The sequence below is a fragment of the Manis pentadactyla genome, chromosome 17 (genome assembly GCF_030020395.1).
Source record: "Manis pentadactyla isolate mManPen7 chromosome 17, mManPen7.hap1, whole genome shotgun sequence".
Lineage (NCBI taxonomy): Eukaryota > Metazoa > Chordata > Mammalia > Pholidota > Manidae > Manis > Manis pentadactyla.
Genome location: NC_080035.1, coordinates 44,541,638 through 44,561,769, shown reverse-complemented (window position 1 = coordinate 44,561,769; position 20,132 = coordinate 44,541,638). Strand labels below are relative to the sequence as shown.

At 34.6% G+C, this 20,132-nt stretch overlaps 1 long non-coding RNA gene across 1 annotated transcript in view; it reads left to right on the top strand.

Moving 5' to 3' along the window:
• Positions 1 to 10,012, top strand: part of LOC130681401 (uncharacterized) — a 72,116-nt gene extending 62,104 nt beyond the window's left edge. Inside the window, exons 2-3 of the long non-coding RNA XR_008994527.1 lie at positions 3,954 to 4,082; positions 8,746 to 10,012. This is a non-coding gene — a long non-coding RNA (uncharacterized LOC130681401). The remainder of the gene's footprint in view (positions 1 to 3,953; positions 4,083 to 8,745) is intronic.
• The last annotated feature ends 10,120 nt before the right edge of the window (positions 10,013 to 20,132 follow it).

Genomic DNA, 20,132 nt, shown 5'->3' with positions numbered 1-20,132 from the left:
CTTCCGGACAAACTGGTCCCAACCAGGTCCCAAAGCAGGCACAATTGAATGGAAACTAAGAACCTCATCATAATCTCATTAAAATAAAATTGTGTTTTTCCTCCCACCCACCCCCATAGGCTTCTGTGTGCATTCTTGGAAAAGATAGGCACACCAAGAGGAATGGTTGTAGAACTAGAGCTGTCGATCAAATTACCTCAACCTGTCAATCAAAAGAACAGCCTCCCAGCCAGGTGGTGATAAATAGACCCTCCCATAAAAGTTCTGTGCCTTTGTCTACCTTGACCCTGGCCCACTCCTCTCTTGGAGTGTATTCAAAAGAAACTTTCATTCTGCTTCATTACTGTGTCTCTGCATTTCAATTCTTTGTTGTGGTGAGGACAAGAAGGAGAACAAAATCTGCTCAGAACAACTGTGGGGTAAATGGAATTTTCCACCCAGAATTTCCCACCTGGCCTTAGTCCATTTACATACCAATGGATGTTTACCATAGCAGAGCCTCCAGCTGATCCAGGGTAAGGGGTAGAGAAAAAAGGGTCATTCTTTCCTCCCCTCTGCTCCTGATACCTACTTGGTCTTGGGCTTGTCAGTCACTATGAATGCATCCATGGAGTTCCTGCCTGGAGGGGTGGGCAGGGCGAGAGCAGCTCATGCAGCAGGAGGGGACAGACAGAATGAGGACTGGCTAGTGAACCCAAGCAAGGTGTGAACAATAAAAACTCTTTCTCCCAATCTGTCCTTACCCTTGTCTTTCTTCAGTTTTATCAGATTCACAAGGAACTTGCCCCAGGTGAGGAACCCCCTTACTCCTGGAGCTACACAATTTTCACACTGAGAGTCATTGGGCAAGCTATCCTTGAAAAGTGGGATAACTAAATCAAATGGTTATATAAGATATGGGTAAATATGAAAGGAATTACTTATCAGACTTAAACACTCAAAACATTGCTGGATAATCTTCAAAGTAACATTGTAATTATGGACACAGATGTAGGTATCAATGAAACATTTTTATGAAATTTGTTAGCATTGGGAAACTAGAGGAATACATAAGCAAAATGACTCAATATATAGATGAAATAGGAAGGGTCACAGTCGGTATAATCCAAGACTACAAGCAACAGATTGAAGAAACAAAAACTCAGTAAAAGTAAACTGCTCAGAATGGGAAATTAGTTGGAAATTCTAAAAAATGGATATTCCTGAATGACCCAGAACCTAAAAAGTTCTATTTCTTTCTGTTGTTTAAACTGCATGTTTGTATTCAGAGGACTTGATAGACAAACATATTAATACATAAACAGAGGCAAAGAGAGAACTAGTTAATGCACAAGACTTGAATAACAGACAGACATAGACATAAAAAACAGAGGGATAATGAAGAAGAATAACAAGATAAAACCTTGACTGAATGCATAGACAAAATGAGACTGATAAAATTTTAGGGGCCTCAGGAAATTAAAAGCAACTACCTATGCCTTAATGAGTTCAAGGGTTTATTTACAGAATACATGACTGTTGTTGTCCAAGTTGTAAAGTTATAGTTTTGCCAATTTTTGCCTGATATCAATGCAATGTATACTACTCTAATTAGAAAGTAGAGATTGTAGAACTCAGAATAACCAAAAAAGGCATTTCTGGACTTCTGTGGCATTATCAGTTACCTACAATGTGAGTGAAGATCTAATCCAGCACATCTGATCAGGATTCACATCAACAGAAACACTGGTAAAAAAATTTGCAGTGCTTGATGAAGCAAATGAGTTTGGCCAGTATGTCTCAAAGAGTGTATCACTACAGAAACACATTTTATCATGTATCAAATTGGACAAAGTTTATCACGTGTCTAGGCTACTTTACAGCTTGAGTCTTCTTGAATGATACAATTTACTTTTTTCCTCCAAAATGTGGATATAAGCAGGATGTCATGCTGGGCTATCCCATCACTTGTTTATCCTTACTGAGCAAATAACCATTAACATAGCAGAAGTGAAACTTGTGGTCTTTTAAAAAAGGAGTTCTGGAACATCAGTACTAAGGGATCAGACAGATTGAAAGGTGAATTTTTACATTGCCTAAGATTTGGAGAAGACCAGGCAAAACTTGGAAACTATTCACATAAATAATAAGGCAGTCAAGGAGTAAAGAAAATTTTCTTGAATCAGTTTTACTTATCAGTTTTATGTATTTCAGACCCATTTCAGAGCTTTGGGTGAAAATCTTCCCTAGTAATTATTTACTAGCAATCTCAGGTCAATGCTCATAGGAGTTCTTTATGAATGTGGAAGCAGGGCTGCCTTCATGGACGGTTGCTCTTCTCCTGTGAGGCAGACAGCCACACTCATGGCTGACCATAGACTGAAGGCTTAGCTAAGGAAGGTAAGAGAAGAAAGCCTAAGGAAATATTTTCCCCAGTGCTGATTTACAAATAAAGGGATTTGCTTTAGCCTCCTGGCATCTTGTCTGTCCTTTTACTCCCCCTCAAATTATCTGATTAGTAAATGGATATAATTTGTCTATTTGATCAGCTGGATGGAGCTAATTTATCAAAAATCATGAAACGTGAAGACTTTCTCTTTCTACATTGAACCAGTGAAAGGCAGAGGAGTAGGTAAGGGCATCTACTATACAGAAATGTAATTTTCTTCAGTTAATATTCCAGGTCTAGACTGAGAGGGGAGTAGGAGTCAGTCTATCCTAACTTTCCTCTAATCTAATCTAGATTGATTAGTAATTGTGATGATGTTTTTTGTTCCATCTACTGGTTCTATTCTTTTAGTTCTCAAATGACTCAGAATCCAGATGGGGAAGAGGTATGCTATTTATTGACTCCTTAAGACCCTACAAGAGATTATTTATTTCATACTTTGTGCAAAGGCATGGCATCTCTATAGTGATATATATGTCATCTAAAACAAATACCTGTAAAACTGAATTATACTACCAATCCTTCCACATAGAAGTTATACACCAGCATCCCAAAGAAAAAATAGACAAAAGAAGAGAAAAAGAAAAGAAGAAAAATATACTGTCTTTATCAAATACTTAAGGAAACTTCAGGCATTTTAAAATCAAGAGACCATACCAAATTAGGGTTTGGTGTTTGGAAAATGAGTTTTGAATTCTGTTAAGTCAGAGATTGAATAAGGAAGAAGGTGAAATCGAATTTGTGGTTTACAAGTACAAAGCTAACGAATGAGGGAGCCAGGAATATGAGAGTGGGAAACAATGTGATAGAGGTTCAGAAGGAGACTAATCTTGTTGACATGGTTGAGACAAGGGCAGTAGTCAAAATTGCTTTGAAATGTAATATTTCTTTAAGGACCAGGAAAATAAGTGGGCATCAAATTCAGTTCCACTTGGACTTGCCACCCTCTTTTTTTAATGTACCCTACATATCCTTTCTGTGATCATACCTGGATAATTTTCAAGGACTTATCAATCGATTGAATAAATTGTGAAATTAATTTCATATTGATTTATACATAAATCTAGTCAAATCAGACATCTAAAGTTATGTAATATAATAAATTTTTCAGGAATATACAATTTAAAATTCCATCAGTTGTTACTTCAGAAATGCTTGAAAATTGAAGTAATCTTAGAAATAACATGCTTTTTTTCCTATTCTTTGATTTTGAAAAATGTTTAGAGTAACTATTTATATTTGTGAATATCCAAATTTATTTCATTAGCAAATACAAACTACTCTGGATTTTTACTATGTTCTTGGTGTTCAAATTATGTATTGCTAATTTAGCATTAGATATATGTAGAGCTAATTTTCTTTTTAATTATATAATTTCTGTTCTAATACATTATTTTTTAAGGCTGCATACTCACTTAGAAAGAAAATATTATGTGAAACACCTCTTCATAAGTTTGCACTAAGTGTAGATTGCTGTAAATATTCGATTTACCTTAGTGGAACAAATGTTTCTGCTTTTTTCCAGGAAGCCACTGGGATCTCTAAAGTGTGTCTGGCTAATCGGAGAAAAGTTGCAGGGAAGCAGGAGCAGCAGATGGAAAGACAGTTGGCTTAACCTACTGCCCATACTACACTGTTGCCAAAACCCTTGAAAGTAATAGTCCATTTTGGAAACATGTTCTGGAAAAACAAATGTTTGCTACTGAAACAAACATTGGGGCCATTAGGAAATAGCCAAATAAAACATTTTCTTAGCAGAAATAAATATTTTACTTGAGAAATCCTTGCCAGGGTAAATATGCCATGTCAAGTATAATCAGAAAAAACCTTATTGTAGACAGAACATAAAATATATTAAGAATGGAGAATTAGCACACATTATATAACTACCTTTGAATATTATTTATCTTATGATTGATATTTCAGGAACATATCTAAACTTCGGAGAAGGTTCATTTGAATAATAGAAGAATGAGTATGTTTGTTCTACACTATTCCAGCTTTTTCACCTTAGCTATATATGAGGTTGAAAACTGCATAAATAACATAAAAATAAGGCAAAAATCACAGCTTTCAAGGATATTGAAAAAAAGGCTATATTTTGATCCTGAGCACTTAAATAAGTTTATTCATTATCTGATTTGATTAGAATTTGTCTTAAATGTGTGTGTTTTAATTTCTCTGGGACATACCAGGGAGAGCTTTTAAGAAAAATCAATCCAACAATCATAAGAATATAAAAATGATTCAAATTCCTCTTTCTCTGGGTCCTTTGAATACATGAATAATGTTGCTTTTAATGGCTTTATTTTTTCATTTTCTGGGTTAAATCTTATACAGACCTCTTGTTATTCTTTTGTAGAAGTACAAATATGCAGAATTTTGAAGGAAGTAAAGGGATTTAAAATAAGTCTAGTTTAATCTCATCACTAATTGCAGAGAAGCAAACTGAGTTCTAGAAAGGTTAAGCTATTTGCTTAAATCATATAACAAATTAGTCACAAATTCGGACTAAGACTTCAATCCGTTAATTCTTACAGCTTAATTTTAAAATTAAAATTGTATTTTCTTATTTTACTATTCTTTATGTCATTTATTTAAATTGCTAGGAGGTCAGAGTAAAATTTTATGTGATAGAACATAGGAATCTGATGTGTACTAGTCCAAGAATTTTGTAATTATAATTACCTACTTTATTCAAAAACTGATGAGGAAGAAACAAAATAAATATTATATTGGTGAAATTATAAATTAAATTTTCCTAGCACTGCTAGAGAAAAATAGTAATGTTTTTGGCCTTAATAAAAACTTGTAAGTATATTTTTGTTCATATTGCTCTCTAAGCTATACATACACATATAAAACTCAATAAAGTTTAAGGTTTTGTACAGTAAAGAATTAAACTTGACCTAGAGCCTAGCCTTTTCCCTTAGCTCCTAGGAGGTGATCTCTAAGCAGTGGAATGTCCTGCCTGATGAGTGTCTGTTTACCTTAGAGCCCTGCAACAAACGAATCTTCCATGCTAACAATGTGATTTATTGTGGGGACTTTGGACTATGTGGTGGGGCTAGAAACTAAGGTCGGTCATGCATGTGGTCTACCGTATCTTTGTGACTAAACACCAGTAAAAACTCTGGACTCAAGACGCAGATGCTCCCAGCTGGTTGGCAGTATAACACACATCATTGCAGGGAGAGGCAAGCCCTGTCTGTATAACTGTACAGGGAGCTTCCATGAACTAGAAGCTCAAGCCTACGCTTGTAACTCTTCTGGACCTTCTATGCACCTTTCCCTTTGGCTGATTTCAATTAGTATCCCTTCACTGTAATAAACCATCACCACAAGTATAAAAGCTTTGAAAAGTTCTGTGAGTCCTTCCAGAAAACTATCAAACTTGAGGGTTATCTTGGGGACTGCATACTTGTATTTGTCTGAAGTGAGAGTGTTCTTGGGGAACCCCTGAACTATGCAGGTACTAGATATAGGAGTCCAACTACTTTCAAAAGAAAAATCTATAGGAATAAATGTTTAAATTACAATGAAAAAACCAAATGAAGTAAGTATTTTAAAATGTTAAGCTAGAAGAGTTTACACTGAATTCCATCAAGATTTGCTTCACTAAAAGACACAAATGCAGTTCAAGCAGGCTTGCTAACTACTTAGCAAGAACTCCATGATGAATAATTAAGGTAGCATATTGGGAGTTTGGACTATCTATTGATGTTCCTTTGTACTGATTTTAAGAAACATAATGAATATGGATGTGTTCATAGATGTAGAGTCAAGAATATTATTCATCAGCATTTTAAATATTTAATAGTATTTAAACATACTCCCATGAGTGGTAGCAATGTTTAAAAATGCTTAAAATTCACAAAGTTGCATTTAAGTGTTCCCAAAAGGTATATGAGTATATGACTAGCTCAAACAAATTTTCCCTTAGGTCAGCTCTAATCAGATTCAACTTCTTACCCATTTTTTAGAGTTTACTTCATATTACTTAAATTATTTGAACATGGAAAATAAACAACTTAGGAACATAAAATGCTATGTAAACTTAATACACATGCTAATAATTGAATATGATACGTCTGTACATGAGCATCAGTGCATACAATTATAGAACTATTGACAAACTCTTAAGAGTGGTTAGTAATTTGTGGTTAAATTTTATTTTAAATTTAAAATTATTTTTATTACCATGTAATAGTGCACACACTGTTTTTTTAATTACATACATAAATGCCTATTAACAATATTTACAATAAATTTCTCTTCTTGAATTAATTCACCAAGTTGTGCCCCAATTAATTTTGAACTGGTCAATCTGAAAATATTTTTTTTCCAAATTCTTATTAAGCATTTATGAAGACATCTACAAAAATAAGTGTTTGTTCGGCATGAAAAAAAGTTTATAGTCATATGCAAAATATGACTTTTTTCATCATATAAAACTCTGTGTATATGTGTGTCTGTGTGTATGTATACATATATGTATTTGTTAGTATTTCTTCCCCAGCTCTATGCTTTCTTTGTCCTCATTCTCATGTCTGCCTTTCTGAGATTTCCTACTTACTGCGATGGTGTGATGTTGGCATGCCTGAGTCATTAAGGCTTGAGGAAAATCTGCTTGAAAGATGGAAGTAGACATTTATAAGCGAATCATTTAAAAAACATACCCAACCCCCTCTATGTAATTGGTTTATCTTCCAGTTCATTAAATATGTAAAAACAAGGGATAGAAGTGGAAATTTGAAACTAATAAAATATTTTTGGAAACAATTACCTTGGGTACATATTACTGTAAAGTTATCTTTAGATATAGATTATACATTATCCTTTGATGAACTCTATTCTTTTATTAAATGATTGAGATACCACTGTTATCTTTTCTTATACTAAACTGGAGATGCACATTTTTCCATGAGATGGTGCCTAATAAATAAAGGTAAATGAAAAATATTTTTGTAAAAAGTCCCCTGAAACCATGCAAAAGAATATCCCTGCAGCAGTTGATATTCTAAATCTCTGCACAAAGGTAAGAATCACTTTTACAGTAATGTTTTTGAAGAATTTCCTGATTAAATGTACTTATATCTATTACTTCATGAAGCTGCACTTGATTTGTGGCTCTTTGCCTCTTTGTTGGTTCCTTGAAGTCAAATTTAGAAATTAGAATTTACATGGAAATACCAGGGAGGTAGTATTTTGTGAGTTGAATGCTCTACTTACAAAGCAAGCCGTATTTTACAAAGTGTAACTTAAATTGTCACAAAGAACTTTTGTTTTCCCTTAACCTTGCCATTAGCTATATATGTAACAATCTTTCCTTAATATGGTAATTTAATTATGAATTACTAAACATATCTCAGGTTCAGATATTGTGAAGATACAGACATTTTTAAGTAGATTAAACATGACATTTAAAGCATTTAGCACTAGAATACACTAAGTAGTGGGCTTTTCCCCAAAAAATACATTTTATAGGCAGATTTTATATTCTACATTCTAAAATGGAATATAATACTCTGGGTCCCTAATGCAAATCCCCATCCCCTGAAACAGAATCTTTGAGTGTGGGATGAAAGCATACATGTTTAAAGAGATTCTCTGGATGTTTTTTTATGAACATTCAACCATTGGAACCAGTGTGGACAATAAGGGTTATGTTGTGTGATGTCCTATAGGGGACTGATGGAAGTGTGAGCTGGTTTTATTTATCCCCATTCAAATAAGGAGCTCAGACATTTTTCTTTCATATCATCAGCCATTAAATGTTCTCCTCAGTGTCAGAGTCTTAGTGTCCTCAGCTAAGAGAGTATGGCCTACAGTCAGTTTTGCAAAGATATAGGGCTTTATGGGATATATGGACTCTGTGCTGGGTTACAAAAGGTGCTCAAATGGGCACTGTGGAATGAGGGTGACAGTGGAAAAAACAATTAAGTAGCTCCTCAGTGTACGTGCTATGTGATGATTCCTTACATGGAATGCCATACAATGTAATCTGTTTCTACAAGGCTCCAAGCAGTGGGTGGAGATGTTTTAACATAATTGGTTAGATTTAAATCTCAATCCAGAATAAAAAGTCACATACTGATAGCTCACAAAGGACCTTCTGAATATGATTTGGTTTACCAGATAGGCCTACCTCAGAAAGAAAATGCCTTCTTCCTGTTTTGAAACCTTTAATGACTCTAGATTGCACTCCTGAACTTTGGGATTTAATATTCTCCATGTTAGAATTGCACACAAATGAATTAATTCTAAATTTATCATTGACTATATTCTATAAGAAACTTCTGTTATTAATGTTGCAGGGATGCTGAGATCATCTACGACAAACAACTGCCTGATGAAAGAAGTCTCTCCTCAATTTCCCCTTTTTCCAGAGTTTCACGTTCTATATGTCCAGTGCCAAGAAAATCAGTTACCACCAACAGAAACACTCATGACATTGTCTAACAGTTTTATATTGTTTGGAAGTTCTGTATTTCAAATGAGTTTACAACTATATCTTTCCATCATTTTTTGCACCTGCAGTTAACAAACTTCTCTCCATTCATTTCCTTGAAATGCAACAAAGTAAGGAAGATGGCTCAGCAGAATATTGCTGAAGTCATCCAGTTTAGATGTTTTTGTCTCTTTTTCCTTCAGAATTTAGCTGCTATTATGTATTATCTTCATTACTAAAGGTACATGTATTCTTTTGAAGGCTGACTTGTTCAACTCAAAAACAGTAGTTAGCATATTTTCTTCCCTGGGCATGAATACTTAATTTTATAACTGTATTAGAAAAAAGAACTTTAAATTTAGCTATTACACTAAATGCACCTTGAACACTTGATTTAATGTTTACAGTAGTTATAAAAGAACACACGCATATGTAATTTGACTATGAACCATGAAGAAAATGTGTACTCACAAAATATGTATTTTTTCTTTTGTTCTTACAAATATTTAAATTTAGAATAAAATAATCTTTGTTTTGACAAAGTATCATACTTGTGATATTTAATAAAATAGAATAAATAATATGATTAATTGACAGATAAATTGTATTGAGGATTTTAAACTATAGTTTTATTCTTCAATAATAAGCCAATGAGTATTATTAAATAATTCAGAAAGCAATTTCTTACAACTAACAATGAAGTGTATATTATTCAAAATGAGCTCTCATCATGGGAAAGAATGGACAATTGACTCTGAACTGATGTGAACTTTCAGACTCAGTATTTTATGGCAAATTCAGTTATCCCCAAAAGAGTATATGATCTCATTTCACATACAGTGAGACTTCAGGATTAATGTCACATGTAATTTATCTAATTTTAGCACAATAATGTCTTGGAATTTAATTAATAAAAATTCTTGGGAATAGCTTGCAAAAAAATTGGCTTCAATGAATGAACCCCATAAAACCAAATTGGGTTGGAAGATGGTTAGACAAATTGTAACTGTAAAGCTCATTATTTCAATAGTTCCATATGTCTCTGTAACATGAATGCTTTAAAATTTTACAAAACTATTAAATCTGATTACATATATCAAGAGTTATCATTTTTAAACTGACTTTTCAACAGGGTAAATTATATTTACCTATGTGCTTTAAAAATGTTTTAAAATTAATATATATGGACATATTCTCATAATTTTTAATCAACATAAACAAAGAAAATTAACCATTCAAATGATTTTTCAAAGCATACTTTCATTACAGGAGTAATCTAATTATTAAGGCCAATAACTGATACCAAACTATTTCATGAGTGATAATATTCAAATAAATGCATATATAGAAACTTAAAAGATGTTTTATAATGTATGTTCTATATATTCTATATTATTATATCTATTTTCTGCAAACTTGCTTTTCAAGAATAAAAAAATCTTTGCATTCACTTGTAAATTGAATTGGTATATAGATAATAGAATAGACACATTGCAAAAATAGAAGTATAAGAAGAGAAAAGACAAAAAGTATGAAATATCATTTTTATGTCCTTTGATGAAATGGTGACATTGCTACTCTAAATTTTATATATATATATATATGTATATATATATACATATATATATATATTTCATTTTAAGTGGTAAAATTTTGCAAGTAATTAAAATTTGATTAGACTGAAGAAGTTTTTTAAAATTAATATCCCATTAGCAATTAATTACTAAATATTTGAAAAATTGTCTCCATTTTTTTGAACAGTACAAAGTATCATACTTGTGATATTTAATAAAATAGAATAAATAATATGATTAATTGACAGATAAATTGTATTGAGGATTTTAAACTATAGTTTTATTCTTCAATAATAAGCCAATGAGTATTATTAAATAATTCAGAAAGCAATTTCTTACAACTAACAATGAAGTGTATACACTTCATTTTTTGGTAATACAAAGATAGTTTTGGTGGATGCTTGGTCTGTGATGGTAGTGAAATCTGGTTATTTTAAAGTTGCACCTAATTTAGGTTTGTATTTTGGGGTTTAGAGATAAAAAGGGAACACTCATTCATGTGTCAGTTCAAACCACTATTCAGTGTAATTGAGAATTTGTGGTGGTAACTTGTAATGATGATTTGAGAAGATCCATTTCCCCCATAATGTGATTGTCAATTCCCAATGATAAATTATAATTTCTTCCAAAAAAAGTATGGTAAAATGGAAATAAATGAGGAAAAGTAGTACTGTACTTTGAAAGATAGGAAATGCTGGTTTACCACAGACTGGGAAATGAGGTCATGGAAGACTGTTCAAAAACCCAAATAAGTTAGATATTTTATAAAGCGTCTCCGAGCTGACATTGAATTCTACCTGGACAAATATTTTCAATTCATTTTATCTCTTCCAAGCTTCAGATAAATATACAGCAGAAAACACTGACTTAAAACAATTTTGTTTAGGGCACTCTTGTGGCCAAGAGAAGTCAAATATTTCAAGTTTGTGCTCTTCAAAATAGGTATTTTTTGGATTGAAAGGTAATTCATTCTAGCAACAACTACTGACATTTTTGTTTTCTTTATGTAATATTATGATTATAACCTGATTACGATACTCTGCTTGAATTGTAGACAAAACCAGTTCCGGATGTCAAGCGCAGGAGGATGGTTATTGTAATGAATTTTAAATGATATACATATGAAGGGCCAGGCACAGCATGTTGTCTTCTGTACCATGCTTCCAACAGGGTCTTAAACTCATGGAAATGTGTTACATAAGCCTATGAAGCAATTCATATTATTTACGGAATCCTACATTCAGTTACTAATAGCCATTTTATGGAAGGGTATATTTTTCTGCATGCTTGAGAATGGCTGGTGGATCGAATTTAATTAGAAGAGCTTTACATACATTTAAATTTTTATCGTGGTTATATTCTATTTGTATTTGTTTGCCATTGTTGATATGTTAGTTTAAAAAATGCAAATTTATGATTTAAAATCAATAACCCTAGCTATTAGCTATTCATGCTTCTAGAGAAGCTAGATCCTTGTAATAGAGGATATTTTTCAGACATATGGAAGTTAGTGAGAAATTTTACATCACAAGGCTTTACATTGTAAAAATACAGTGGGACAATTTTCTCCAAAAAAATGGATCTAGGCAGGATATAAGTGATACTGTCTCATTTATATTTCTGAAAGGATTTTTTTCTTCCTGATGACTGAGATAATATAACACTATTATAGCCTCAACATTTGATCACCACTTTTTATCAAAAACAAGTCTGTGTTGTATCAGAAAAAGAAAATTAGGGAAGCAGGCTTTGATGTGGATATTAATACCACAATAACTTCCTGAAAAAACACTGTTTTATTTCTATAAGATGATGCCATGTGAAATTTAAGTAGAAAGAATGCAGGTTAAAAACATCTCTTCTAGTATATAATAACTATATTCCTAAATGAATATAAATTTAAGATCATTTTTTTCAAAGACTAAAAGCTTGCCACTTATCGGAACACTCTTGGAAATTTTATGTAAAGAATAATTTGTTTTTATGGCAAATGTAGCACTTATATGTCTTATAAATATCAAAATTATAATACATACAATGTATTTAAACTGAATACTTTATGCAATGACATTTTCAAAAAGTAAGAGAACGATGTTCTTTTCCATTTTTTCCTTGAATGAGCATATCTTTTTCATTTCACCTTTTTTTAAAAATTAGAATAATCACATCCAAATTCTAAAAAGTGTGTATCTTCCTTCAGGAGACACATACAGGTTGGATTGTTTTTGTGAAAAAATGAAAATAGAACAAATTTCTTCTGAATACACATTTTTCAAATAATTGTTAGTAACTTAGAGAATTTGAACTAAGTGCATTATCTTAAGGTTTAATGGAGCAATTATCCATTACTCTTTAAACATTATGCAAATGATATATTAGAGAGTAATAACTAATTTTTTGTTCTTAAGCACCAATTCTGATTTCTTGGTTTGGATTAAATCTACTATTCAATTGGAAATTAAAAGTGAAACATTTCACTATTTTGAACTTTTTATTCATTTCCCCAAATCTGCCCTCCTGGAATAATATCAGGATGCAAGTTTTGCACACTAATTCTTATATTCATATGTACTTTTTCAGGCTTTTCTCAATTAAGTGGATATTTAAAATAAAAAGCCTTTCCTTTTTCTCTTCTTAATTTCTTTGCCAACAATTTAACATCTTTTACATAGTAAAATAATATTAGAGAAAATACTTGGACAAATTCATCAACATTAGTTTATTCTCACAGATTTTTCAGTCTTAGATAACTAGCTTTCTGAGTTCTAAAAAAGACATATAAGTTTGGTGCTGTTAGGTAGAGAGACAAGATATGCGTGGGTGGAGGCAGAGAAAGGCTAGTGGAGCCCACTAAATGGGACTTAGAGGGTTAACCAGATAAAACCAGAGAGCTAGAAAGGACTCACTGAGTTAATGAGTTAATTAGTTGAAGTTTCAAAGGCCAAAGGCATCCTGGAATGTCAGGATATTCCCCAGATAAAGAAAAGTACCAGAGTGCAGCCCACATCTTCATTGTACCAATTAGATCATGCCATTGTAAAGTCTACGCAGCCTGAGAAAAAGCCCAGCTTTTTCTTTAATCTATATGCTCTTCTTCCTCTTCTTCCAACCCTTTAATTAAGTAACTTTGTAATCAGGACAGGAGATAGACCTCTGGGGTGTAAATAAATCTATGTGATAAAGAATTCTGAAATCGGGATCAACACAATCACCTAAATAACCCTATTTTTAAGACAAAACTTCAAAAGAACAGTAAATCACCTGTATACATCATGCCTTATGCTGACCCCTACACAGAAACCCTATAAACCCCAAACCCTAAAACCCTTAACAGGTGCCTTCTCTCTAAGGTTAACCACACTCCCCTTTCTCAAGTGTGTACATTTTTGCCTTAAATAAACTTATCTCTGCTCAACTTTCTACATTTTGTCTCTGTGCTCTTCCAGTGGTAAACGTATTTGTTACTTTGCTATTTCATTCTATTCTCCAGACTTAAGCATAAGTCTTCACTCTGTCTCTGTCCTACTTCAGAGAAGTAGGGGAGAGGCTGCTGAGAGCTCTTATTTGAGCTTGAAATTTCCTGCCACCTGGTGATCTAGACGGGATTGCAGCTATATGATCATGCTCCTTAGTAGCCTGCCTGAAAATCTCCTTTATTTGCTTTGGGAAGTTCTCAGAATGTAATCTCACTCCATCCAGTGCTCTATGGCTCCTCCAAATCCTGGGGTGGTAGGGACTTAGTTCCCACATTGGGCAGACTCAAGCAGACACTGGATGCCAGGTGACTCAGGCTTCAGGAATTGGCAAGGGATCTGCCCAGTGCTGAGCAGGAGTTCAATGAACTTTCCTTTCCCCCCTGTTCTTCCTTGCTCTCTGCTGCCTGAAAGGCAACAGCCATTCCCTACTAATCTTGTTTAATGAATTCCTTCCTCACCTTGTATTCTGACTTCCCTGTGTCTCTGAACTGAATTAGTTCCAACTGTATGGTTAAAATGTTTTTGAAAAATTAATTGATCAGTGGAAGACAATAACATGATGACTGAAAATGACAATGAAGCTAAAAGCAAAGTCCTAGTTATGCAAAGTCCTAGACTGTGGTGACAGGATGACTGTATTTCAGTAAGGCCATATTACCTATGGCATGTCCTATATCAGGCATAGCAGGATCTCTATTCAGAAAACGTCAGGCTGTCATCGCTGCTAGAAATCCATTCATTTATATTGTGTTTCCACACAAAAAGAAGAGATCCAATAGATAGATAATTTTATGAAATATTTTGAATTTTAATGCAAACATTTTGAGGACTGAATTTGCTAATTATTGCAATGTTTGTCATTTTTACTGAGAATAAGTACATCTAAAATTTTGCTTCTTGATAACACTGAATCAGCTGGGATGGTTCTATCTGCAGTTGAGAGATTTGACAAGACTAGCCACGTCAACAGCCATCCAGTTAAAATGAAGTACATACATGTTTTTTTCTGAACACACACATTTTGCTGTCCAAACCAGGGTACACATTACCTTGATAGTAAGAAGGTGAACTGAACACTTCAATATAGTTACTTATGGATGGGAAAATTTAGACTTCCAACAAGCATGCAACCTAAAGAAGTTAAAGGCCACTATTATATTTAGAATTTTTAATTTGTCATATATGCTGGCTGGCTGTATACATAGAGCTAGAATATTCTCAAGAAAATGTCACTGGGAATACTTTATACACAATTATAATTAGTCTTCACTAATAATATATACAGCTATTCACTCTAATTATCTTTCCATTGGCTCTACATTACCAATCTTTTGATCCACTTGGAGGTATTTAAGGTGACTAATTTGAAATAATGATGATTTTCTTGGTTCAAGTTTAACATATTAACATTTTTTCATTCTGCTGAAGAAATAAGCTCAAGACAAAGACAAAACAAAATGTAACACCCCCTTCTCAAAAATAAACAATAAATAAAGAAATCTCACTTTGTAATTTGTTTTTAGAGATTTAGTAAGAAATATTAATTCCAATAACCAGAAATACAAATTCAAGTTAACCGTGTTCTTTGATTGAAATGTTAGGATAATCATGGCTATCTCTTTTTCACATACACATATTTCATATTGATCTGAAAATGCAGCAAACTAAAACAAAGGTTATCATTGATCTGCCAGTTTAGAAATTGGTCGACTTTGTAAAGCACAGAACAGTAAATATTTTAGATTCTGAGGGTTGCACATTATCTGTATGAAGTAGTCAACTTGTCCCATGCATCATGAAGACAGACAGAGGCAATGCATAATAAATGACCACAGCTTTGATTCAACAAAACCTTATTTGCAAAAATATAGGAGGCAGATTTGACCTGTGACCATATTTCTAACTGCTATATTAATCTATTGATTAGGATATAATACCTTAGGGATTTAGTTACTAAACTGGATATATTTCAGTTGACCACTATTTGTCTTCCTACCAATTTTTTCCATGAACTTTTCTAAAACCTGCATGAAAGTGCAGAAAGTCAAGGGAAATCCACTTTTTAATAAAACTCAATTACTAGGCTCTCTGACTGCTCTTTCTCTACCCTAACTAGCTACCCAATATTTAACATAATCAATGACCTTATCCTTTGCAGAATAACACCCCCAAAATATCTTTTAAATAGGTATGTCATCCCCACTGTATTTAAGATGCACTATTTAAGAAGAAAGCAGCTTATGTTTTTAGGAGTCATGAAAGACAATTGTCAGACAATGGTTTTAAGACTACATATTTTTTCCTTAATCTTATTTCTATCAAAACTGTATCAAGCCATCTATCTAAAATTTTTTTAATTACAATGAAATATACCAATGTCCTATATTTCTACAATTTAAATTCATTTGCATTCAACTCTTTTAGCCATTTCTGCTATTTTGCTTCTACATATCTAAATAATTTGTTTATGGACATGATTTGACTAAATTTTTACCTTATCTGTTTACCATCTTTGTGGAAATTTAATATTTTGCTATTTGAAATTCTTTATAACTTTGGTAAAATAAATATTTGATGGTTATTTTATTATATACAGTCTATTCATACATTTTTAGTTTTGGTTTTTTTCCTGAGTCAGCAAATATAGTTCTAAATCTTCAATATCTGTTTCCCTTTTCTTTTTTCCCAATATTTTTGCTGATTTTTCTGTTGTTATTGTTTTTAATCCTGGAGTCTTGTCTTCTTCAGCATACTTGTCTCTGGCTCCAAGCTGGATTTGTTTACCCTGTATGTAGAATCTCACAGTGAGACTTCCTATCTACCTTACAGGATTTTCTTTTCTTCCATGATCATATATCTCCCTCTTTACAAAAATTAATTCCCTACTTTGTTGAATTTCAAGTTCCAGTAGCATCCTAGAAAAAGAGATAGGTGGCCAATTTTTACTTTTTTGTCATCATTCTATAAATGTTTTTATTACACTTTCAGTGGACAATAATAGTTTAATAATTTCAAAATAATTTTTTTCAGAAATTTAAAGAAATTAGTCATTTTTCTTCTATAATCCAAAGTTGCACTTGAGAATTCTAATGACGTTTTGTCCTCATTTGATTTATTTTGAAAATGGTTTTCTTTCCTCATTGAAAATAGCTGTTCTAACATTTTACAATGAAGTGTCTTGGAGTATGTTTTTCCAGGCATCATTCACTAATGAGAATGAGGCTGTTCTAGTCAAAGACGATATTTCCATGTATTATTTCTTTGATAATTCTGTTTATTCTGTTTATTCTTTTTTGTGTTTATTCTTTTTGCTGTTCTTTCTGAAATTTCTAATTTCCTATTGTGGGTAAAATTGAAACATTTCCAGAATATCTCGCCTGGCTTTAGTATATCTGCATATCAATAGGCGTTCAGAGGTGGAAAGAAGTATGGCTTTAGTGCATTTGCATCTTTCCTCAGGGGTGGAGAAGTTCATCTCCCTATCAGTGGGTGATTACCTGGGTAACAGAGGGCTTATCTGTACCTGAGGGGTGAGGGGGAGGGCCAGTGTGGTTGCTGCTGGAGCAGAGGAGAAAGACGGCCTGGGACTGCAGTTTGTGAGAAATGAATGGGTTTTAAACTTTATTTCTCCCTTTGACTAATTTTGGTTTTTAGAGGTATTTTGCCCTGGGATTTCCTCTCCCCAGACTTACAATTGGTGTAGTATTGGCAGGATTCCTGTGAACCCAAAACCTTTCATAGTGGGTACGACTGTTGGGAGGACCTTCCACAAAAAATGATGGGGAGAAGCGGCGCTCACACCGAGGGACATGTGTCTACACTCGTGTGGTTGTGGAGGCGCCACCACCACTGCTAGCCATGCCGACCACAGCCCACAGCCCAAGCCTAAGGCTACTGCTTCTGCCACTGCTGCTGCTCTGCCTGCGGGCTGGAACCTGAACAAAACCATTGAAAGGAGCAGAGGTACGGGTAACCTTGGTAGAGAAGCAACTGGCTGCTGTGTACCACACCTTGCTGGCCACAGAGCTCAGTACCGGAACAGCTCTGACCAAGGTAATAACCTCCTATCCCAGCATGGGGTGGGTGCGAGACTGGACCCAAAGGCCACTGAGTGGTGCGCCACAGACACCTCAAAAGACAATATGGTCTACAGAGCCAAGATGGCAGCATGAGTAGAGCAGCGGAAATCTCCTCCAAAAACCATATATACTTTTGAAAATACAACAAATACAACTCTCACTTAAAGAGAGACCAGAAGTCACAGGACAACAGCCAGACTACATCCACACCTCTGAGAAACCAGTGCCTCTCCAAGGGGGTAAGATAGAAGCCGCAGCATGGCGGGATACAAGCGCCCCTCACCCCAACTCCTGGCAGGAGGAGAGGAGTCAGAGCAGGGAGGGAGAGGGAGCTCAAGACTGCTAAATAGCCAGCCCTAACCAACCACACCAGAGCACAGACACACAGTGCATGATGTGCTTGAAACTAGGGAAACAGGACAGTAAGACCTGTGAGTGTGTCCCCACAGCCGGCGCCACTGGGACAAAGAAAAGCGAGTGCTTTTTAAAAGTCTTAAAGGAACAGTGACCCCACAGTTGGACGGAAGCATCTCGGGACACAGCCCAGCAGCTGGGAATCCCGGGGAACTCCGGGTGCCCTAACCTCCTTGGTGGCAACACAGCTCAGAGGCCCCTCATGGCAATAAACAGCCTCCCACCTGTTTCCCCTCTGACACAGCTCGACCATACTATAGCAGCAGCCCGAGAAAGGCCATGCACACAGCAACCACGGAGCTAAACTCCACAGCCACCGGGCAAGAATGAGAGGCCCCGTCTGCATGCAGCTGCCCAGCAAAAGCCGCTAGACGTCATTGTTCTCCCAGGAGAGGAAGGCCACAAACCAGCAAGAAGGGACGATCTCCCAGCTCACACACGTGCCAGCTTCACACAACTATCTCTATTGCCAAGAAAAGGCAGAGGAATTTGATACAGACCAAAATCACAGAGTTAACCCCTGAGAAGGAGATAGACCTAACCAATCTTCCTGAAAAAGAATTCAAAATAAAGGTCATAACCATGTTGACGGAACTGCAGAGAAATATGCAAGAGCTAAGGGATGACATCCAGGGGGAGATTACAGAAATGAAAAAATCTCTGGAAGGATTTATAAGCAGAAAGGATAAGATGCAAGACGCCATTGAAGAAATAGAAACCAGAGAACAGGAATGCACAGAACCTGATGCAGAGAGAGATAAAAGAATCTCCAGGAATGAAACAATATTAAGAGAATTGTGTGACCAATCCAAAAGGAACAATATCTGCATTATAGGGATACCAGAGGAAGAAGAGAGAAAAAAATGGATAAAAGGTGTCTTTGAAGAAATAATGGCTGAAAACTTCCCCAAACTGGGGGAGGAAATAATCAATTGGACCATAGAAGTACACAGAACTTCCAACAGAAAGGACCCAAGGAGGAAAAGACCAAGACACATAATAATTAAAATGGCAAAGATCAAGGAAAAGGACAGAGTTTTAAAGGAAGCTAGAGAGAGGAAAAAGGTCACCTACAAAGAAAAACCCACCAGGCTGTCATCGGACTTCTCAACAGAAACCTTACAGGCCAGAAGAGAATAGCATAATACATTTAATGCAATGAAACAGAAGGGCGTTGAACCAAGAATACTGTATCTAGCATGATTATCATTTAAATATGAAGGAGGGATTAAACAATTCCCAGACAAGCAAAAGTTGAGGGAATTTGGCTCCCACAAACCACCTCTACAGGGTATTTTAGAGGGACTATTCTAGATGGGAGCACTCCTAAGACTAAATAGATGTCACCAGAGAAAATAAAATCATAGCAAAGAAAGAAGACCAACCAAATACTAACTAAAGGCAAAAAATAAAATCAAGTACACACAAGAGCAGTTAAAGGAAACACAAAAGAGCACAGAATAAAACAACCAACATATAAAGAATGGAGGAGGAGGAATAAGAAGGGAGAGAAAAAAAGAATCACCAGACAGTGTTTATAACAGCTCAAAAAGCAAGTTAAGTTAGACAGTAGGATAGTAAAGAGGCTATCCCTGAACCTTAAGTAACCACGAATCCAAAACCTGAAATGGCAATAAGTACATATCTTTCACCCTAAATGTAAATGGACTGAATGCACCAATCAAAAGACACAGAGTAATAGAATGGATA